Source organism: Emydura macquarii, unplaced genomic scaffold (genome assembly GCF_026122565.2).
Source record: "Emydura macquarii macquarii isolate MOO-44397 ecotype Brisbane River unplaced genomic scaffold, CSIRO-AGI_Emac_v2 contig_1451, whole genome shotgun sequence".
Lineage (NCBI taxonomy): Eukaryota > Metazoa > Chordata > Testudines > Chelidae > Emydura > Emydura macquarii.
Window position 1 is genome coordinate 18,551,423 of NW_027131588.1, and position 22,799 is coordinate 18,574,221.

The following is a 22,799-nucleotide window of genomic DNA, read 5'->3' on the forward strand; positions in this document are numbered from 1 at the left end:
AGGGGCATTGGGCCTATTTTAATCACAGGGGCCAGCCACTGTGTGACAAAGAGAAATGGGAATAATAAGACAATAGCCAGAGGCCGGGGCCATTTTAAGACCTTCGTAGGCCCTAGGCACACTTGCCTTCGTAGGCCCCCCGACCGAGATAACTAATTTGATTTTAAGCTATTAATAAATAGTTTTTTAAATAAAAATAAAAAATTATATATATAACATTTTTTCGTAGGCCCTGAAAGTTTCGTAGGCCCTAGGCACTGCGCTTATTGTGCCTAATGGATCATACGGCCCTGCCAGAGGAAGTCAAATAAGAATGGTAGAGGAGAAAATATGTGTGAAAGAAATAGCTAAACGGCTGTTTGGGGAGAAAACAGACAAGTAGGCGACCATTGTGGTTATGGTACTGAAGAGAGACTCAGAAGGTTTGGGTTCAATTTCTGGCTCTCCCACACACTTTTTGCGTACCCTCACGACAAGTCATTTAATTTATCTGTGCCTCAGTTCCCCCTCTATAAAGAATAGGACAAAATAATACTTCCCTATTTCACAGGGATGTTGCAAAGATGAATCCATAACTACTTGGGAGGCGCTCAGATACTGGGTGAGGGGGGTGGTGGAGGATGATATAAGTACTTTGACAGATAGGAAGGAAACTAAAGGAAATTTGATGAGAAATCTAGGACAAAATGTTGTGGTCATTGAGAGAATTGTAATAATTTTCTATGCCACCCACTAACATAAGTGCTAACATTAGCTAAGCAGGTTATAGAATAGTTCAGCACTGAAGCCTTCTAGTATGAAAAAAGCTTAGGTTTGTATAACCGAACCTTTTGTACACTTTTGTAATTATTAAAACACCCAGTGATATTTATCTTTTATTTGCAGAAGAACCCTTAATTTCATGGAACCTATTCTCTTTCATAATTATTATCCATCTGGAGACCTTTAGCTTTGATTTAAATCAAAACTTCACTAGGTTTGTCAAAGAAATGTGTCAGTCCCTATCCAAGAAACTCTCAATCTTGCAAAGGAATCTTGGGGAAAAAATATTTTTTATTTTTCAGGCAGAATTTATTTTTACCCTTTTCTGGCCATTTTTAAAGCAATTTTTAAGCTATAAAATTCAACGATTTCACCAAAATTGGTCTGTTTCTCATCATTTATGGCTGCCAAGTGGGAACTCAATGATAGATAAAGCAGCCCTGAACCTGTGATCCTTTGTCCACTGGTGGAGCGCCGTTAATGGGATTTCCTGGAAGCACAAAGGTCTACCCAGGCAGCTCTGATTTTAGGTTTGGCATCATCAGTGGGTAGCTCCGTTTCTATAATTGGCAGTCTAGGAAAAAGAAGAGTTCCCCCAGTAGTCAAAAATGTTGGCAGTGCTTGAATAAATTCTGCAGCACTGGAGTTCTTGAACATTGTGGAATGGCAATTACTCTCTTGTTTGACTTTCTATGGTAATTTCCCAGGTGGTAAAGTTTCTTCAAAGAGCTATTTCTTGCTGTTTTTCTTTATCCTGCACTACATCATCTTCTGTATTGCAAACCCTTTCCTCTGTAACGCTGGGTCTAGAATTTCATTCAGCCATCACGGTTTTTCTCAGTCTGAGACTTACTTCCGGTTACAGACGAGCAAATTATTTCGCCTTTTGCCCCAGTTACCGTCTAGTGTCTTCTTCAAACTAATTCTCAAATTTGTTTCATCTTCCCCTTCTTCCTCCATTTCGGAATCATCTAGTGAGTTTAATCAGTGGTACAGGGACATTTTCGAGCAGATGTCTGGGAGACTCAGTGTGCCTTAGTGGACAGGGATTTGACAGATCTAGATTTCACGCCGACCTGCTGCGTGACCTTTGGCAAGTCACTTCACCGCCTTGTGCTTCCCTAGTCCCCTCCCACCCTTTAGCTATCACCACTGAAGAGTAACAATCCAAACAGAGCAGGAACTGTGTGTTTGTACAGCACCCAGCACGCTGGGGTCCTGATATTGTTTGGGGCTTCTAGATCCTTCTGTAATATTAATAATATTTGCTCCAAGAAAGAAGTTGATAAAATAATGTTTCAAAGCAAGTTAGGTATTTGATGCTGGTTTATTGTTTTCTATGTACAGTCAGTAAAAGTGGATTATTATTATTATTGTTGATGTTTTTTAAGAAATCTAAAACCAGGTTGTAGGGGACCTCTATCCCTTTAAGGGTCTGGGGCCAATAAACCCTATTCAATTACCCCTACCCCTGTGCAGGGTATGGGCCTTAAAAGGAAGAAAGCCCAGCAGTTGAGGGCTGCCATCTGTAGAAGTGATTCAATCAATGACATTATACTTCTAGTAACGGAGTTAGTACAGTTCCAGAGGGGTAGCCGTGTTAGTCTGTTTTCAGCAAACAACGAGAGTTCTGTGGCACCTTAAAGACTAATGAATTTATTTGGCCATAAGCTTTCGTGGGCAGAAACCCACTTCGTCAGATGCAGAGTTAGCACAGAGGAGGATGCCTGTAGCGTTAGCCTGGATCCCCGCACATATCAGAATAACGAGGAACTAAATGGCGGACGAAGCAGCTAAAAATACTGTAAGAAATAAAAGGACTGACAAAGAAATACTCTTCAATAAACAGGAACTCACAAGCCTTCTACAGAAAAAATTGAAAGAGGAATGGCACAAAATTTGGATCACCGGAAAAAGAGGGTTTTTTTGAATAGTGCCCTAACGTCAAGGATAATGACAGGACCTGGATGGGGGGGGGGGAAGCGATTTTGTTTTGAGCACTAACTGGCCATTGTGGTTTAAACAAAAACCTTTTTTTGAATAAACAAACACAAATATGGACTATGTCCCTTCTGCGAGGTAGAAGAAACAATGGATTGCCTCTGATGGGCATGTAAAGGCTTTGATAAAGAAAGGCAAAAGCTTTTTGAGGAATTTGAATGGTTTAAGATAACCAAAGTTACAGTACACTCTTTAGTAAAAATACTAGGGAAACGGGGTACTATTAGAAAGGTGTTGTCACATGACATAAAAGACACCGGCAGAACAAGAGGCTACAGACACTGCTAGGCATTTAGAAATCATAGTTGGTGGAGGCCATATGTTCTCAAAAGAGCAGTGGAAAAGCATTCTAGTTAACCTATTGCATAGCTTCTCTTATACCCTTCCCAGTGATGAAATATGCTCTTGGAAATAGGTTTCCTACCAGTGTTTTGTTCTGTGGTACAAAATAATCCCATAGCAACATTAGCAATATTCATGAACTTTACATCATAACATTGTAACTATGCATGATGATGCTGTGTCATTAAGTCATGAAGCAATATCACAAAACAAAGCTGCAGTGTTAACATATTGTGAAGCTCCATCATTATTCCTAAAGTAAATACAAGACATTTGAATTGTCTGTCAAACCACTGTAGGTTTAAAGGACATGGGACAGACCTGTAGAAAGCAGAATTATCTCATTAATCTTGCAATGTATGGCAATTTTTTCTTTTGAAATTCTCTTGAGAGGGGTATATAGTGTGGTCAGACACCAATAGTTTATGCTTTGTGCTTGATAAGACTGAATTTACAGAGCCCTGTAATTAAACATAGCAAACATCATTTGTACTATGAGCTACTGAATGCAATGATCTACAAGTGGAAATGGTTCATTTTTAAGTCCAACCATTGCTTATCTCAATAAACCCATTCACTTTATGGTAGCAACGTTCCTTTTTAAGCCTGTTTCTGGAATAACCAGCAGTGAGCCTGAATCACAACATTTTGATCCAAATCTAGACCTAAATTGTCCCAGATGTTCGGGGATGTTCAGCTTCAGGATTTAACACAGCCTAGAACAAACCAGCGGCCAAAAGTGACCTTTGGCTCCAGCGGTAAACAGTCCCACAGACTGTTTCAATCCATAGCTTGAGTTTGGTTGTATCTCAAGATAGAATGTTAATTAAAAAAAAAAATCCTTAGTATCCTATTTGAATAAATGCTATTGAGGCAGCCAGTCAAGTCTCATGGCATTTGATGTCTATTTGACATGTAGGTCCTCAACACTAATTGAAAAATTGATGCATGTAGGCATTAAAGAACTCTTGAATCTATGCTGTTCTTCCTAGTTAGTGTGTTGCATTCTTCTGCATTGCATAGAATTTCTTCTAGGACATTTAGTCCCCCAGGCTTCATTAGTTAGGGTGGTTTTTCTTTTCCCCAGATTGCATAACTTTAGCCAGGAAGTTAACTCTCTTTCTTCTAGTCCCACATAATCCTATTTGCTCTCATAATTCAGATACCAATCTGCAAAGACCCTGCTTATATCCATCATTTGGGTGTTTATCTTCACTTGAAGCCAAGCCATTTCTCTTAGGTTCTTTAGAGGGTGGTTCACAGCTTTAGTGACACAGCACACAGTAATGTTTTTGTATCAAACTGCTAAATGCTCTGCTCCAGCTGGAGGAGTGCAGAGATATCAGAAGAGTCTATGGCTGGGTATTTCAAAAGCCCTTAAGGGATGTAGGTGCCCCTATATTTTTATGGCATTTGGGCACTTCATTCCCTTAGACACTTTTGAAAATCCTAGCCCGTATTTTTATGGTACCCTAAGCAACTTCCATAGTCAGTTAGTAAATAGGATCACGCTGTGCAAATAAACAACTCTGTGCTGGTGAGCTCTGCATTCAGCAATGACCTGTTCGTTCACTTACTGTCCTGACATCACATGGTGAGACCTTGTCTACACTGGGGATTTCAGCCCTCGGTGAACAGCCACAAGTGTAGACGTATCAACGCAAGTGCAGACAGGCAAAATCACTACAGGCTGCAATTGGCAAACTGAAACTGGGGTGAGCTGCACCATTGAAAATAGTAGCCTTGCCGTCCTCCGTGATGAGGATTGTACTGGCGCAAATATGCCCGTGGCTGCAACCAGGACAAATTCCCAGTGTAGACAAGGCCTGAATGTAAAACACACAGCTAAGAGCCTTATTCATCATTGTGTTAATCCAGTTTTATACTAGCGTAACTTCATTGGAATGATTAATGTTCAGCCAGGATGTAACTGGAGAAATGTAGCAATAGAATAGGTCCTCTGTGTTTTTGTTAGGGTATAACCTTCTTATCTGGGTCAAAAGATAATCACTCCTAATTTGAACTTTGTATTTGCCAACATTTATTGAAATCTACATTGGGGCCATTTTGTATGTGGGTCTAATTATTAAATGAATCAAACCTACAGGCCAAATACTACTTGCAAGACATTTTTCCCCCTTAAAAACAAAATCCAGAATGTGTTGCACTCAGAGCCCCCATTCCTGAGCTCCTAAAGATCCCTTCCAAAGTTGGATGTGAAAAAAAACCTTTTGTGGACATCTCAAGTCACACCCCTTATCCCGATATCCCAGTGTACCAGGGGTGCTGGAACAATTTGTCTAGTAGGGGTGCTGAGAGTCATTGAACCCTATAGATGCTGGAAACCACTTCAAGCCAGGGAGTGCGGAAGCATGCCTAGTTCTAGCACCTATGCACTGTACCTCTGGCACCTGGAGAACCCTTTAATTTCCCTGGAGGCACAGCGTTCCTGACTGTTGACTCCCTGGAAGGGAGGGAGTTGCAATCTGAGGCTAACCTCAGCATCCAGCATAATTTAAGTGTCATGGAGCCTGAGTCTACAAAACCACATTCACAGGAGTCCGGTAGGGCTACACTCGTGTGATAAAGGTTTTGCAGGATTCGTCATAGGGTTGTTGTGGCTGAAGCCTGCCTGCTTGTTGTTGAGATTGCAGCTAGCGCTTTGGCTAACTATTAAGTGAATGCTTACCAGGATGCCCAGCCAACAAGGAAATCCAGGGCCTCCAGATGCAAGGTAAGGCTTGAAGGGATGGCCTGTTATCCACAAGCAAGTCTGGGATTTGTGCGAGGATCTAGGCTGTTTAAAGACTCTAGGCTGCATGTAATTTTTCAGTCATGTGAAAGAGGAGGGGGGTCATAAACAAAAAATTTCCCTTGCAAAAAGAGGGGTTATTTTACTTGTCTCAGTAAAAAATAATAAATAATTTTTAAAAACCCCAAACCAGCTTTTAATAACTGAAACTAGACGTGCTTATTAATCTTCAGTAAGGGCTCCACATGCTTTGCCAGGTTATAACATGGATATTTTGCAATGGCTGAACTAGCATTGAAAATTGCAACCTAGGCATGAACAGTTTGTTGTTTTCATAAAGTCATAGGCCCTGATCCAGCAAACGATGTTCTAGCACTACTTGGTATTGCATGTCGTTTTACGCAGGTAAGCAGTCCCATTACGTTCAATAACTCCCGATAAACTCTGAAAGTGACGATCTGCCTTGTCGGTTCCCTCTTTCTCCAGGTAGGAAGTACGCTGTCCCCCAGCACGCGCGCACAGGTCTGATGGCCAGTACATTGTAGGGCTAGAACATAGGGCTGAAACGTCCCGCCCACATACACGGGGGCAGGAAACAGCTGGTATGCACCCATATGTCATCCCACTCCCATATGGGTGCATACCAACTTTCAGGTTTTTTAAAAAGTAAGGCTCTAGCTGTTCGGGTTGGGAAAAAGACCTCAAAAACGTGGACCGAATGTAACCAGTGCAGAAATGAGGCTATAAGGAGCCTGGCACAATAGCTCAGAGAGGTGTGAACTGCCCTGATCACCTCAGGTGCCTGGTGATGATCATTTAGATGTCAAACGCTGTTAACTATTCCATCCCTCTGGGGAGAAAAGAGAGGGGTCACAGATCTGCACAGGTCACGGTGAGAGATGCCTCACTTGGCACCACAGGGGGTAGCGTTTGGGAGATACCACCACTTGTATTTCCCCCCAGTCAAGAAGGAGATGAACTCCAAAGCCCGTGGACATATTCAAGCCCCAGAGAGGGGAAACCCAGGGGAGCCAAGTGGCATCACATGTATATTTGGAACATCTGGATGAGCTCCTGTGCATGGTTTCTCATTCTGGCGATTCACATGGACAAAGCTTGTTTTGTGGGAGGCGGGGAAGAGTAGCACCATGCATTTTTTCCATTCTGACCCCTGCACGGTGGGTGAGATGTCGCAGCTCAATGGAGGTTGTTCTTCTCCAGCCCAAGTACAGTTACGTGTGGGATAGACAGCCCATAGCGAAGAATAAGGGGGTCTTTCATCCCCATAGTCCTTGGGCAGCCATGCAAGATGAGCCATAATTTAGCCCTAAATAAAGCAGACAGACATCGGAAGGATTATTATCCTCATTTTACAGGTGGGGAACTGCACCTGGAGAAATTCAGTGACTTGCCCAGGATGACATAAGAGATTTTTGGCAGAGCCAGGAACTGATTCCAGATCTCCTGAGTCCCAGTTTAATGTCTGCATCCCATGAACCATCCTTCCTGCTCTATTTTACTTACCTTTCCAGTCGTCGTCATCATAATATAATAAGTAAAAAATTATGTGATGGGAAGAGAAAAGAAAAGAAATGTATAGTTATTAAATAGCTTTTAAAAGCTTTTAGAGTTCTCCGGTCCCACAGGGATGAGCACAGCATGGAAGCAGTAGATAGATAAAAACAGATTAGGACAACCTTAGCCCAAGAAAGATAGATGACCCCTCTATCTGAGATAGTGGGGATCAGACATGAACATTTCAGATGCGTGACATTCAGATAACAAGGGAAGTACTTTTAAACAGAAGTCTGGGAGATGGAAAGCATAGGTCCTGCATTTCACCCATTGCTCTCTAATGGACTGGAAATTCCAACTGAACTACAGTAATTATAAAAGGGCGCTTCCAAGTAATTTAAATATGTGATCTGATTATCAAAAAGTTAATATTAGATACAGAACTGAGCAGAAACCCCTGATCAAGACACTTCTCTACTCTGGGGAAGTCCAGATCCACATTTTCAGTGTTTGCTTCTCTCTATAACAGGTGAGACACACGCAAGATTTGCACATGCCTGAACTTTGGCTTTGAATCAAAGCACTGTATCTCCAACTTACCTCTTGTTACACCGTAGTGGAGAAAATCCTCATAATGGTAACATCAGCATTTATAGAGCACTAGTACAGAAAGTAACTACTTTTATTTAGAGGTTGCCTGGGAGGTAGATGGGGAAGTATTAATAGCCTCATTTTACAGATGAGGACACTGAGACAGAGGGAAGTAGCTTGCCACATACTGAGTCATTGGTGGTTAGGTCTCGTGCTCAGGTCCTCCTGACTACTATCCCAATATCCATTCTTCCAGACCATACCATCTCTCAAAGCCAACTCTGAAATGCTTTCCACCAGATGAGGATCTGGCCCAGGGTCTTCAATGGACTTTATATTGTTAAAATCCATGGAATTCTTTGAAAATTAAGGGGTAAAGTCTTTTTTTTTTTTTTTTTTTTTTTTTTTTTAATTCTAAACATTGTGGCCAATAAATGATAAGAAATTGTTTCTATACTACTCCAGGCAATCAGAGGCAGCAATGAACTTACCCATCAGTAAAGCCAGGCGTGCTTTTACACCGCTCACTTCCCTGAAAAGGTTGCTGTGCAAACAAAAGATAACCAGGTGGCTTCACATACAGTCCAAAGAGAGGGCGGAGCTGCAGTGGGTCTGTGGAGAGACGCAAAAGCCAATGCAACTGGGGATAGGGACATAGAAGAAAAGCAACAGCTCTTCCCTTTCCCCTCTGTTTTTTCCCCAGCAAAAAAATAATAGTGTCATAGATGTCAATGGCAAACAATGGGCCGGGTGTTCAACTAAGGCAAATCAGTGCCGCTCTACTAACTGAAACGGGGGCTGTGTCATTTTACAGTGTACAGAATTCCCAATGGCTTCAGTCAGAGTCCCATCAAAAGATTGCAGGCTGAGGCCCTGACGTATGACGTCCAGAGGGACTTTCACAGCAGGATGAACGTGGGTGCCCAAAGAAAACACTTGTACAAAGCGTTTTTGCAGTCATTTCTCAGTCTTTCCTCAGCTTTTGCCGGAGAGTAGTGTCTGAGTAAGGTTGCTCTCTCCCTTACTGCTCGAAACAGCAATGAAGTCATAGTGCTGGGCTTACTCCATCTGTCTATTGACATGGAGATGCTTGTGAGTCACAGGTCAACGTGGTGACTTGACTGCAATGTGGTATGCTGCAAAGTTTTCTTTTCCCCCCCCAAGTCTCATGAAAAGATGTTTAATGCTCGTATAACACATAGTGCTGCCAGTACCTCTTGACTTATTTCATTTTTGTATGTGCTGCATTTAAATCTGCTAAAGGTTTATCACATTAGTATATATTTATTACATTACCAAAGCGTCCCTGAGCCTGCTCATATACCAGAGCCCCACTGCACAAGTCATTCCTACTGTGTGCACCAAATAACTACTTACCTATAAAACAAAAGATTTTCTTCCATCTCTCATACTGGTAGTTCCCTCAATGGTTATTAGCCAAGATGATCAGGGATGTAATCCATGCTCCGGGTGTCCCTAGGCTCTGAACTGGAAATGGATGACAGGGGATGGATTACTCGATGATTACCTGTTCTGTTCATTCCCTCTGAATGAAGCACCTGGCATTGTCCCTCTGAATGAAGACAGGATACTGGGCTAGATGGTCTGACCCCGTATGGTTGTTCTTATGGTACATCTAACAAACAGGGTCCCAGAATAATTGCTTAGATTTTAGGTCTGCACCAGAAAAGGTTTCTGGGTATATTTTGCTAAGGGACCCAGTGCAAGTTCTACAAGCAAAAGCACTTTTCTGCTAATATAAGTGACATCTACACTAGGAGAGCTTTGCTGGTATATCTATACCACTGTTTTAAGCAATTCGCTATACCAGTATAGCCACTCCAGCAAACCCTGCGACTGGTTCCCTGAGCAAAATCAGCTAAACCTGCAAAAGAATGTTCTGGCGGTATAACGACATCAACACTGGGGCTTTGGCCAGTATGAAACTGGCACCAGAAAATCACACCCCTTACCAACATTGCTACACTGGCAAACATTTCTGTAAGCTTGGACTGAGCATTTACATTTCTTATTTGACATTTACAAACCATCAAGGCTATAAGTTTCAGGCACTTTTGCCACAGCCGGGCTCTGAGAGTAGCAAACATCTGGCCAGAAACTACGTGTTCCTCCCTTGATAACTGTCTTCAGTCAATACTCACAGAGTTCGTCTGGTCTTGGAATGGGGGGTGTGCTACACAAGAGAATCCTTATTTTTTTGCTCAGTGATCTCCTTTACTGCAACTTCCTATTTCCAGTGGTGTCAAGGAACTGGTCTCACTATTGTGGCAGGCAAAGGAAATACCGTCACTAAAACTGGGTCTTCACAAGGTTCGAATGAAGTTGGGGGAGCCAGCAGCTCTACCTAGGACATCTGTGTACTGCAGAAAAGAGCCACGTTAGCATTGTCGGATGCATCAAACCTTGTGGAATCTTTGTGCTTTGGAGTAAGATTTTCAAAAATGCTTAAGGAAGTTTGGAAGAGTTGAGCGCCTAACTCCCTTAGGCACTTTGAAAATCTCACCTGTAAAAATGACCTGCTATGTTGGAGACGAAGGTTTTGACTGAATACAGAGCAGCCGTACTTGCTAAATAACAGGAAAGAGGAGGATAGGAAAGCTATCCACAGTAGTGTGAAAGATGTAAATAGCAAGGAGGGAAAGGATTTTATTAGAGTGATCCATGGAGTGTAATTGCTGTAATGAACAGAAACTGAGTGAAGGAAACTTTAGAATGGATGTCTGGAAATGTCTCCTTACACTAAGGTTTACTAGACTGTGCAAGTCTCCCAAGTGCTAGAAATAGAACTGGGTGAAGCTTTTTGCACAAAACATTTTTTTTCAGCATAAAATGGAGATTTGGTGACACCAAAACATTTTTTAATATTGATTTCACACATTTTTTTGTTTAAAAAAAAAACAACTCAAAAATTTCTGGAAAAAAGAATCAAAACTTGCTAATTTGGACCATTTCAAAGCCAAACACCTTGATTTTTCTGTTTTGAAACAGCTTTTCATTTCAAAATGTCCTTTAATTTTATTTTTTAAAAACTTAAAACCATTTCAATGCTTGACGTTGAAGCAAAACATTTTGTTCAGCTTGAAACAACATTCTTTTGACTTTTCAATTGGCCAAAACTTTAAAAATAAAATTGGTTTTGGTCCAACCTGAAATTTGTTTTTAACTTTTTGAAATTACCACAAACCAAAAAAAAATTTTTTTTTTCCAGCTCTCAATGGAACCTCCCCATCCTTTGAGTCCTTTAAAGCTAGATGGAAATATGCTTTTGGGAACAATCCAATACTGGCAGGACGATGGACATGCTCACCAAATGGGTCTTTTTAATTTAACGTTTTTATGGATTTCATCCTATAGTCCTTAGGTAAAACTTCCATTGCATGCAATGGGAAATTTGCCCAAGTACTGGAACTCATGACTGGTTCTTAAGATTGTATGACATAATAGGTTACATAGGTGTCTTGGTGGGAGGCTGAAACAGAACAGATTGGTCCTAGTTATCCAGAGGCCATTCAAGCGTTGCCCCATGACACTGATGATGGACACAGTTTTTGATGCTGTGACATTACTGTGTGCTCTGCTTAACCTTCCTTGTGATGAGCTGGCCACTAGCCAATCATTTCACAATGGTAGAAGGGACTGGCCCCCTGATATTGGCAAATCCTATCAACATCCCCTCTCAGAGACAGTTTATCAGAGACCCTGCTTGAGTCCCAGCTCAATCAATCAACAAAGATGGCTGCTCAGGCCCAAAGAATGGGAGCTAAAAGATAAGAGAGGAAAAGTTCTCTCCAAAATAAATATTTAGTAATAAAAAGAAAAGAATGAGTGAAAAGGAAACTGGGCCAGCCAGAGAAGAAGAAAGGCTGAGTAGAACTGGTAGAGAGAGAGAGAAAAGGAGATTTGAGATGCGGTCCAAAGAAAAGCCATTGTTTGAAACAGAGAGATTTCCCTTGATGAGGTTACACAGATTAAGCAGTACCCTTATTTAAAGGGAGGAGCTCTAAGGTGATATTGAGAGTGCTGTGCTTATTGTCTCGCAATGATTTCCCTATCAGATAAGATCAGTGTACAAATATAAAAATATGGTTCCTATCTATTAGTGCTGCAACCTGACAGTAAGGACAGAAGAGACTATTATGATCATCTAGCCTGACCTCCTGCAAAACACTGGCCATAAACTTGAACCAAGTGGCTCTTGCCTTAAACCCATAACTTCTGGTTCACCTATGGCATCTCTTTTAGAAAGACACCCAGTCTTGATTTAAAGATTTAGGAATGGAGAATCCACCACGCCCCCCAGTAAGTTGTTCCAGTGATTCATTACCCTCACTATTAAAAATGTGTGTCTTATTTCTAGCATGAATTTGCCTAACTTTAGGTTTCAGCCGTTGGATGTCGTTAGGCCTTTGTCTGCCAGGTTAAAGAATCTTCTACTATCAGAAATCTTCTTTCGTAGGTATTTAGAGACTGCGACCAAGTCACCTCTTAACATCCTCTTTGTTAATAAACTAAATAGATTGAATAACTTTAGTCTTCATTAAGTGTATGTCTACAGATGCTACAACAGCACAGATAGCTGTGTCTAGGTCTAATTTTTAGGTGTAAGACCAGGTCTTAGACCGGTTTTCTAGACCTCAAATTATTAGCTTTATCTTTTTGGATTGTGCATCACCAATAATAAAGTTGCCATGACAGAAACTTAAACAATTCCTGATGATGCAGGAGACTGAAAAGAAGGCTCTCATTCTCCCATAGCTGTGTTGTCTCTGCAGTGCTAACAAAAGTAAAGTAATACAAACTTATTTTTGTCAAAGAAGTTAGCATATACAACTCTGAATACAGGAGCAGATCTGTGGTGTAAAAAGGTGCCATTTTCGGATGATAAATACACTTTGAAGTTTTCAGTCCTAGTAAAACTTTAATCATTTAAACAGACTTCTTGACCAAAATACAAGAGCTGACAATTTTGTGACATGTTGTGGCGTATTGACAAGTTGACACATTGTGCAACACAATAGATTGTCACATAATGCAGAAGAATTTATCTACGGATGGAGGCATTCTTTGGCAATCAGGATTTCAGTCTGAGGATAAAGTCACAGATTCAGCTGACAATGAGTGTTTGTTTGCTCGTGGGAGTCTGATTGGCTTCTGAAATTATTAACTGATGTGAATGTCCCACTATTTTTTTAAAGCCTTGATTGGATAGGTTCTTGCAACTATATGTGCTACAGAGATGTGCAAGGTAATTTATACAGGACTGTTTTCACATTATTTAGTAACAGATTAATACATGTTTTAAAGTTCATCTATACAACCCAGTATCTGTGTATTACAAAAACCTATGTTAAAAATGATAGTTGAAAAGTCAAGTACACAAAAGTTGATCCTTTCTCAAGTGTTCCATTGCAAAAATCAAGCTGGTGCAATCTTAATTTGGTCTCCTCGTGCATATGCATGGTACTATAGTTGTTAATTACATGATCACAATTGTTTCTACAAGATTCCTGCCTCTTTTAGTGCACATGATGGACAGGGTTCACTCAATGAGCAGTGATTCAATGTTCTGTTTTCTCCTATTGTTCAATGTGTGACCCTAGGTCTTATTTATTACAGACTATTCAAACCTACTCTGAAGACAAAATTATTAATTCCCTCGCGACTGTTTCTGTGACACTCATTGCTACAGATCTGAGTGTTATACAAACTTTAATAGATTTATTATCATAATGCCTCTGTGAGGTGAGGTGTGCAGAAATGACAGTCAAAGGTGTGCACAAATTCTGATTGCAAATTTAAAATAGCTAAGGCCTGCCTTTTCAGGGAGCATTTCTGGTTAAGGGGATTTGCATTCTTGAGTGCCCTGCCTACCAGACATCATGGGAGAAATCTTGGCTCCATTACAGTCAATGGCAAAAATCCCATAGACTTCAATAGGGCCAGGATTTCACCCTATGATGTCAAAATTCATCTTTAGTAATAGTATCAATGAATCAGTATGCAGGATCTATGTCAAGCATCCTAGTTTCATCTTGCTCTAATTAAGAGATCATGCCTGTGCTAGAGAATGTTATTTTAGGATAATGGTCTCCCGCTGCCACATAAATGTTGAGGCAGAGCTGCTGGCATTTATGGAAAAAAATGTTGAAGTACAATATTTATTTTCAAAGCAGAATGTATTGATCCTCTCTCAGTGTTCAATTACAATGACTTTGTTTCTGTTCAAAGGATCAGAATATATAGCTAACAATTTTCTCTGCTGGATGTTGGTGCAGTAAAGTAACAGATGTTTCCCCAAACAGTTGTTGACCTGCAGCATCGTGATTAGTTTAGCACAACATATTTTGTGATTTTTGAGCCTGTCAGATCAGTTAATTCATAAAAGCATGTGCAGGGAAAGGTGGTGATGGTGATGGGGAAGGAGTGGGTGAATGGAGCTGGTCTGTTGTCTGAAGTATTCTTTATGAATCTGACTAATTAGCACAGATGTTCTTTAGTATACATCTGGTTTAAAATTGGAAGAACTTTACTGCTTACTCTTTACTTTCCCTGGATGTAAATTCAAGCACTTCGCTATGCATACTTGGTGCAGCTATCTTGTTGTTTGTCTTTTTTAAAATAATTTAATCAATACAAACTATTACTTAAAAACATCACTGTCATTTAAAAAATAAAAACAGCCTGCCTGATCCAGACAGACAAAGTGCGCAGCCATTCCTGACCAGTGAGTGGGAAGCTTTCCATGCTGAGTGTGGGGACTTAAAGCAACAATTTCTGCAGAACTTAAAATTATATTTAAAAAATGTCTTTAAATCTTACATATGCAAAGAACCTTCAAACTGTGACCTAAAGGTAGAGTGATGTTGTCCTGAGTCTGCAGGCAGCTCCAGTGACTCAGTTTCTGCTGCTCACAATTATGCCAGAAAAAGGAAATTAACAAGATTGGTCAGTTTCATAGCTCCTATTCAGAACCTTGTGGATAACAGTGAAACATTTGGATTTCATGCTAGTGCTAGGGAAAGCTATGAGAGGCCTCAAAAGCAGCCACCAGAGTTCTGAAAAGGGGAGACAGACTGAAAAAGGAGAGGCTGAAGGGAAGAGAGACCTTCATGGCAACCAAGGAGCTTCGGAGAGTAATAGAGTAGTGGAAACCCCCTCCCACAGCAGGTTCTGCAGGGGGAGAAGAGACAGCTCCTTTTTCTTCCAGCAGCTATAAGAGGGCAATGTTTTAAATGGTTCAAACACCTAACAGTTAAAGAATCTGAGTCTCCTAAGAGGACCCAGGGAGAGCAGTCTGGTAGAAATCCCAGCACTCCTCTTTTTCCAACAGTGGAGATAGGGAGGTTCTCTGAACTTCTCACCATGGCACTGCTCTGATCCCAGCCCCTTGTTTTCATATTTACTGCCGATGGGTTTAACCCTCCAGCTGGCTTAGTGGCTGGTAAATTTTTCAAGCTCTGTGATTTCCTCTAATTCCTCCATCAGCGCAAGGAAAGTATAATGAATCAGCCTAGCAAAAAAGGACTCATCCTCCCCCTGTATGTCTTTAAAAAATACAGTTTGAATTTAAAAGAGATTATTATTGTTTATTTTTTGTTTGCACAGGTTTCATTCTGGGAGCTACTTATATAAGTCTTTGTTAAAGCCCAGGAACATCTGAGTTCAAAGGCAGGGGTAATGCTTTAAAATAACGTTTGAACTATAAAGAAAATTATATAGTGATTTTGAAAAGGCAATGTCAAGCTATGTTACCCCTTTTTTTTTTTTTAAATTCGCTGCGTAAACTAACTCCTTGGATTGTTTGAAAGCTAAAGGTATTTTTGCATGGGGAAAATCTTCTGTTCAGTACCCAGATGAGTAACTCATGGGTGCTGGGAATCCTTGCAGAGGGGACACAAGGAAGCACCCTCCTTCCTCAGTTTGCAAAATAGCAAAAGACCAATGTTTGGAGTAGCCTCCACTACTTTAACAACACATTAAAGTCAATGATTTAGGTACCTAACTATAGGCAATCAAGTATGGAAATTTTGGCTTATGTGACTTGACCAGGGCCACAATGGGAGCCAATGTCAGTGCTAGGATTAGTACCTTGTTCTCATCCAAGTCCACTACATACCAAGTTGCCTCTCTATTAATCCACCCACTTTTGTGGTCAAACATCATACTGGATGCTCAGCAGAGGAACCTGTGATGGTCCTAGTGCCATCAGTGGTACCCTGAGTGGTGCTGCCCTATCCCACTGCAAAATGCTCTGGGGCCTTCCCAAAAATCAAAGAGCTTCTGGCTGTGATTTGTCAGTCCTCCCAGGCCAGCCAGGTGACTGTAAATAACTCAGAATCATTAAGAAAAATCAGTGTCAAGATTCCAGTGTTAGCAATCAGACAACATTGGTTCCATTTTCGAGATTACCTTTTATATTCCTACGTTCCCCCACTTTCCAAATTAGAAAAGGCCTGTGACCACAGGCATTGCAGGGTTCAAAGGGCAGGTCCACATCCCTTTTCTCTTTGCGCATACTTCTTCCTGCTACCTTTTCAGTTTGTTCTTCTACCACTGTACTGATCAGCACATTCTTCAGTTACATAGGAAAGGCAGGCACATCAGACACATACTATTACACAGAGTGCTGTCAAATGCACACAGCAAACAAATAAAAACAAGAGATGAAAATATTATTTTTTCTTTTAATCCCTTTCAGTGACAGCAACCTTCCTGGCTTATTCTAAGAATAGTAGATACAGCATTTCTGATTGAAATGATTTTTAAGTTGAGGGTGCCCCTTTAAGAACAGTAATTGCCTAGAGCGATGACACAAATAGTCTTCAGTACAATTCCATTAAACTCGGGGTTTTGCTCAATTACATATGAGATCTTGGAATTTTTCTGGCATACTCATCACATAAATCACATACAAGACTCCTGCCATAATAAGGGGTTCTTTATCGGGATTTAAATTATTAAAATGACCCAGCACTCTTCAGTTGCAACAGTTCAGGACAAAGTAGATCTCCCTGATCCTGCTTATGTACTTTATTTAAATGTAACCTGGTTTGAAGGTGGACTAACTTAGGCTATTGCTAACTTTTGGCCACATTTTCTAAAAGTGGCCTCTATTTAAACACATGCAAATATCTGCGTGCACACTTTGAATACTAGCACATGCTTGTATGTAAGTCTGAATCTATCACCTATTGCCTGAAACCTGCACATGCTGCCATTTGCATGAAAACTTCTACATGCACGAATAGTGGAGGATCCTTTGAAAATGTGACCTTTGCATTATCTTTAGTGCTCCACAAGAGAAGCCTAAAAACAAAATGGGATATAATAAAGCCCTGGTATCAAATGGATAAGGAACAATATAAAAACTCAGCAGCACTTTATAAAGAAAAGAACAAAATATACAGTAACCATAAAACCAACAGATAAGTCAATACCCAGCTTTCCTCAAGTGCAATCTAACAGGACAATTTTACATTTATGACTAGCAATACTCTCAGCTACTTCAACACGTAATGATCCTCTGTAAGGTATTCAGAAGACAATCAATTCTGGTTCCAGCGCTTCACACGTTCCCGCTCTTGAGTGTGACTCTCATATCTGGAACTCCAGCTGTCAACCAACAGCTTCTCAAACCTCCCTTCTGTCTTTGCTTCCAAGAATGTCACTTCATTTTGGTTCTGTGAGGTTTATGAAGTCCCAAATGCCACTTGTCCTTCTGGTAAACCTAACCCCAGCTGTATGCCTCACCAACGGCCTCATTTGGGGCTCGATTCTACACCACTGAAATCAATGGAATTTTTGCCATTGACTTCAATTAAAGCAAGCCTGGGCCCTCCAGCAATTTCTATTATGATTTGTACCAATCAGGGTTCAGGGCCTCATTATTCTCGGCCCTGTAGAACAAAACGATGGCTCCCACCCCAAAGATTCAGCCGCATAATCCAAAAGATGCCAGAAATGCAGCCCAGTGAATTACTTTGTTAACCCCTCATGTAATCTTTCCTAATGTCTGCGGTTTCTAATTCTATCCATTACTATCACAGACAATCAAATTAAGGGGGCTTTCATCCCTTGAAAATCCAGTTAAAAATGTATTTTAAATGTAAATAAATGTATGGTCTTGGCCTGAAACACAAGAACGTGATTTTTTTCTTTTAAAGTGTGTTACTATCTCCATGCCTCATCCTCTCTCCAACGAAATCTCCCTTCAGATGCCTGCACTTTTTCCATTTCCATCCCATCCCCTTTCCCTTTTTGCCTTCACAGGGTACGTCCACACTGACGGCGCCGTCAGATCGACGTTTCTGGATCGATTGAGTGGTCAGTGAAGACCCTCTCAATCGATCCAGAAGTCGACGCTGTAAAACCACCCCCTCAACTGGCGAAGCGCTGCGTCAACGGGAACACGGCTCCCGTCGGCGCAGTGCAGTGAAGATGGCACACAGAAGAGAAGCACAGCAGTCAACAGGAGTTACGCAAGCTACTCTGCGTAGTTTGCGTAACTCCCGTCGACTGCCGCCGAATCGCCGGGGTAAGGGTAGACCAAGCCACAGAGTTATGCCCGTTTCTACAAGCGAGGGCTTGGTCTACACTGGAAAAATGACCCACTGCTGACAGTGGGCTCAGCACCAAATCAGATTCACACGGTTTAACTGCAAGTGAACCCGGGGATAAACTGGGTTCAGAATCTTTTCAGAAACCTGTTTTAACCGCAGCCTAGGCCACTGTTTTCTGAAAGCTGTTTTATCCTGCTCTACGCCTGCAGTTAAAAAACATGAGCAGCTGAACCACTGCTGAACGCATTCCTGATCTCAGCTATCGGCAACGAGTAATTGTTCTAGGATAGTGTAGGCCTAAGATGGGTGAGAAACGCTAACTTCCGAGTCCACCGATGTTGCTTTTAAAATGACTTAGGGAGAGAGCCACACAGTGACTGACAACAGGCACTCTGTTTCTGTCCCAGAAAGATGAACGTGCTTGCCCCAATGTTCCCACATCCCTTTGTGATATAACAGGATTCTAACTGGGTACTGTAGAATCTGGAAAGATGTCATCATTACATCTTCTGAGGCATCAGAGACACAAATTCTGTGTAATTTTCTGTCTTATTTAAGCAACCCCAAAGTCAATTTTGAGCTGAATCAAGGTATGCAAACGCGTATAGTGCTCTGATTTGCTGAGTAGTGGAAGGAGTGCTTTAGGGAAATGCTAAAATGCCCTGAGATAAAAGGATCAGTGTCAGCTTAAACAGTAAGTTGCAAACAAATTCCTTTCCCTATGTAATGACTAACAACTTAGATTATTAGAAGCAAAAGAACTGTAAACGTTCATCTTACCTGTCACTAATCACGCTATTTGTTTAATTTTTGCATTTCTCTTTTTGCATTAGACAATGAAATCATTTTCACTTGTGTTTAAAGCCAATTTCATTTCATGTTCTCATTGGGTTGCAAACACTGCAGGAGGGCATTCTTTTAAAAAACAAAAACAAAAACGTTGTTTATTGGTTTGTTTAATATGTGGAAAAACTGCTCTGGGTCTTTATGGGCAGCATTTTCAAAAGCATTCAGCATTGACCTAACTTTTCTAATGTTAATGTTAATGGCCGATGTAGGCCATTGATGAGCACTTTTGAAACTCCCACTCTTAGAGTTGACAAAATTTAAATTTGGGGGCAAATTTAAAATTAGTAAAAGAATCTATATTATTTCAAACTGTACTATTCATGGATCCAAGCCTACTGCTCCAGAAATCCATGGAGTTTTGCCACTGACCTCAATGGGAGCGGGAGCGGGTCATTTCCTATGTTGGATACGTTCTTGGTGTTGTACTTCTAATAAAGGAAAGAACCCTGGGCCATGAACATAAACAAACTAAGGAAGATTTCACAAGAATCTAAATAAAGCATCTTACAGGGTGTATAAACAACTGAGCCCGCTGATCCTAAAACTAGTATTATAGGTAGACATGTACCTCTCTGTGTGTGTGAAATATTTAGATAACATCCTTAATGTTTTATTATCCTTCATGTCTCCACATTAATCCTTTTTATATTGATGGTTCCCAACACATCCCCTGCCAAGAAATGGACTTTGTGCAGAAAAAAATCCATTTTCTAGCGCCAGAGATATTAATAATTAACATTTATATCATGAAACTTGTAATACCAGTTTGCGAAAATATGGCTGAGCTTTTTATTATTATTTTAGAGTTTAATTTAGTCATCAAAGGTTTCTCAGCTTCATGTTTATAAATTATACAGGGCAGGGACTTAACACCTCTTGATCGACCAGTTTTGGAATTATGACTGTACAAGTAAGGAGGTTCATAACCTTGTTTGAATATCTGACCAGCCTTGAAAAAAAGTGATTTATGGGATCGACAAACCCTCATCATTTCAAGAATGTGCATCTCAGAACAAGATTTTCCTCTACAACACAAAGAGCAGAGCAACTCAGTAAGTCTCTACTAGAAGCTACAACTTTGTTTAGGTAAGAGCCATACAAGGTTACAAGATATGAGAATTGTCTGCCAGTAAAAGTATGGATTTTAGAACAAATAAATAGTTACATACTGCATAAAAAAACTGGAAGTTTTGAATCTACATGTCTGATAATACTACAGCATGGCTATTGCTGAATTCTCTATATTTACCATTTGGTATGTGCTTTTTAAAAATACTAAAAGTACATACCATGGGTCATCTAAATCATAGAAAGTTTAAGACCTAATTTACATGTTGGGTGAGATATTGAAAACTACATGACACACAAGTCCCATTAAAAGTTAAGGAGACTTATGTTCCTAAATGACTTACTCTCTTTTGAAAATCTCATGCATATTCTTTTCCATGGCTAGTGCTGCCAATCACCAATATTTAAGGCAGTACATTTTTTTTGTAAGTATCTGGCATAATAAAAGCAGCAAAATTGTTTCCTGGAGAAGAATGAATCCAGAACCCCTAGAATACTGCAGGACTTCTGTTTTACTTTCTGTACCAAAAATGAGAGGATTATGTGAAGGCAGACATTTTATAGGATCTGCAAAATGTCTATAGTAATCAAACATATGCCCATATTAAGCACTGTAGACTGAAAAATACCAGAGAAACAGAATACATTCTATATTTGTGCATGAAATCACACTTTTTTGTGTTGTTTCAAATCCCCTTACTGCAATTCTTGTGGTAATCTGCAGGGGAGGGGAGAAGAATTCTGAAGACAAAAGTAAATTCCAGTGCCATTTCTATGACTGTAGAATCATGGAAAGCAAGGGGCTCTGAATATATCCTAGTATTTACATTTTACTGCTATAAATCCAAATGTTTATGGAGGCTCATCATCTGTTCTGTAGGTATACTTCGCCCTAGTTAAGAACCAAGCAAAATCAAGGTGCAATGGTAGTACAATTAGGGCATTCCTCATGCACCCAAACTTGTAGATTGTGCAAGGAATATAAGGTTGGGGACTATAAAAGTACAGGTAACAGTGCAAAAAGGGACTAGAACTGTTTTTCTTTCTTTAATAATCTTATTTTCTGCCATGCAGTGTCAGGGGTTGAAAAAAGCACATGCCCATAGGGTAGAGTCAGTTATCGTCCCTGGTTAGTGTGAAGGCCTATGCCAGCCATTTCTACAACACATAAGCTTTCATTCTCCAAAAATAACCTTCCAACTGTAAACTCATGCAGGGCTGTCTTCCTGAGTCTGCAAACACGAAGTCCCAGTGCCTCTATTCCTCCTCCCAGTTCTGCCAAGCAATGGGTGTGTAAACCCATTTTCAGTTTCATTGCTGCTATTCAGAACCTCAGGGGTGATGGTAAAAATAGTGCCACTTTCAGGCTGCTCAGGAAAACCCTAAGTGCAAGCAGAAGCAGGCACTGGAGATAGATATAGAGAAGCCCAGCTTCCTCCTACTCCCCAATAAATAAATAACCCACGGGCTGAGGAAGTGTTGAACACTGCATCCCCTTGGAATAACCAAGAAGCTGTGAAGTGGGGACAAGAGCCAAGAAATTCTCTCTCCCTTTCAGCATTAGAGCAAGGAGAGAGCTTAAAATTAGACACCTCTTCACTGAGAGGAAAGAGAATCAGAAGTCCTCCAGACAGCATCCTGGTATAAATCCTAGCACCTCCTCTTTCAGATCTACTTCTGTCCAGCTGGTGTCTAGCCATTATTTCAAGCCCTGTTTCCAGTTACAGGGGATCAAAAACTGATGGGGGGGAGGGGGGGAGGTAGTTTTAAGTGAAATTGTGATTAAACTCCCCACCCCTTTTCATGCATCAACACTGAAATGGGCAGGGGGGGTGATAACTCACAACGCAATTGTTGCAATTCTTTCCCCCTTTTTCCGGTCAAAATGTTGGTGAAATTTTTCATGGGGAAAAAAACCCTCAAACTTTGGACAATGTCACCCAGGTCTGGCTACTTTCAGTCAGGGCTCAGAGTCGGGACAGGGAAGAGGCTGCACCAGCTGTCCCTGTGCTCTGCTGGTTCCCCTTCGTGGGGTCAGTGGTCCAAAAACACCCCTCCCTCTTTCCTCCAAATGCAAAACGTCCCTTCATCATCGGAAGGAGAACCCAGCCCGGACCGAGCTGTCCATCCCGCCTACCCCTGCTGCTGACTGTGGAGCCGGGAGGCCTTGCCCTGCGGAGTGGGGGGCGAGGGGGCAGCCTCCCTCCCTCCATCCTTCCTTCATCCCTGTCCCCTTCCATCCATCCTGCCTGCAGCCCCGCCCCCCCCCCGGCCCCAGGTGCGCGCGGCGCCGGGGCGGCGCTCGCGGACTCCTCCTCGCTGGCGTCAACGCGGCGAGC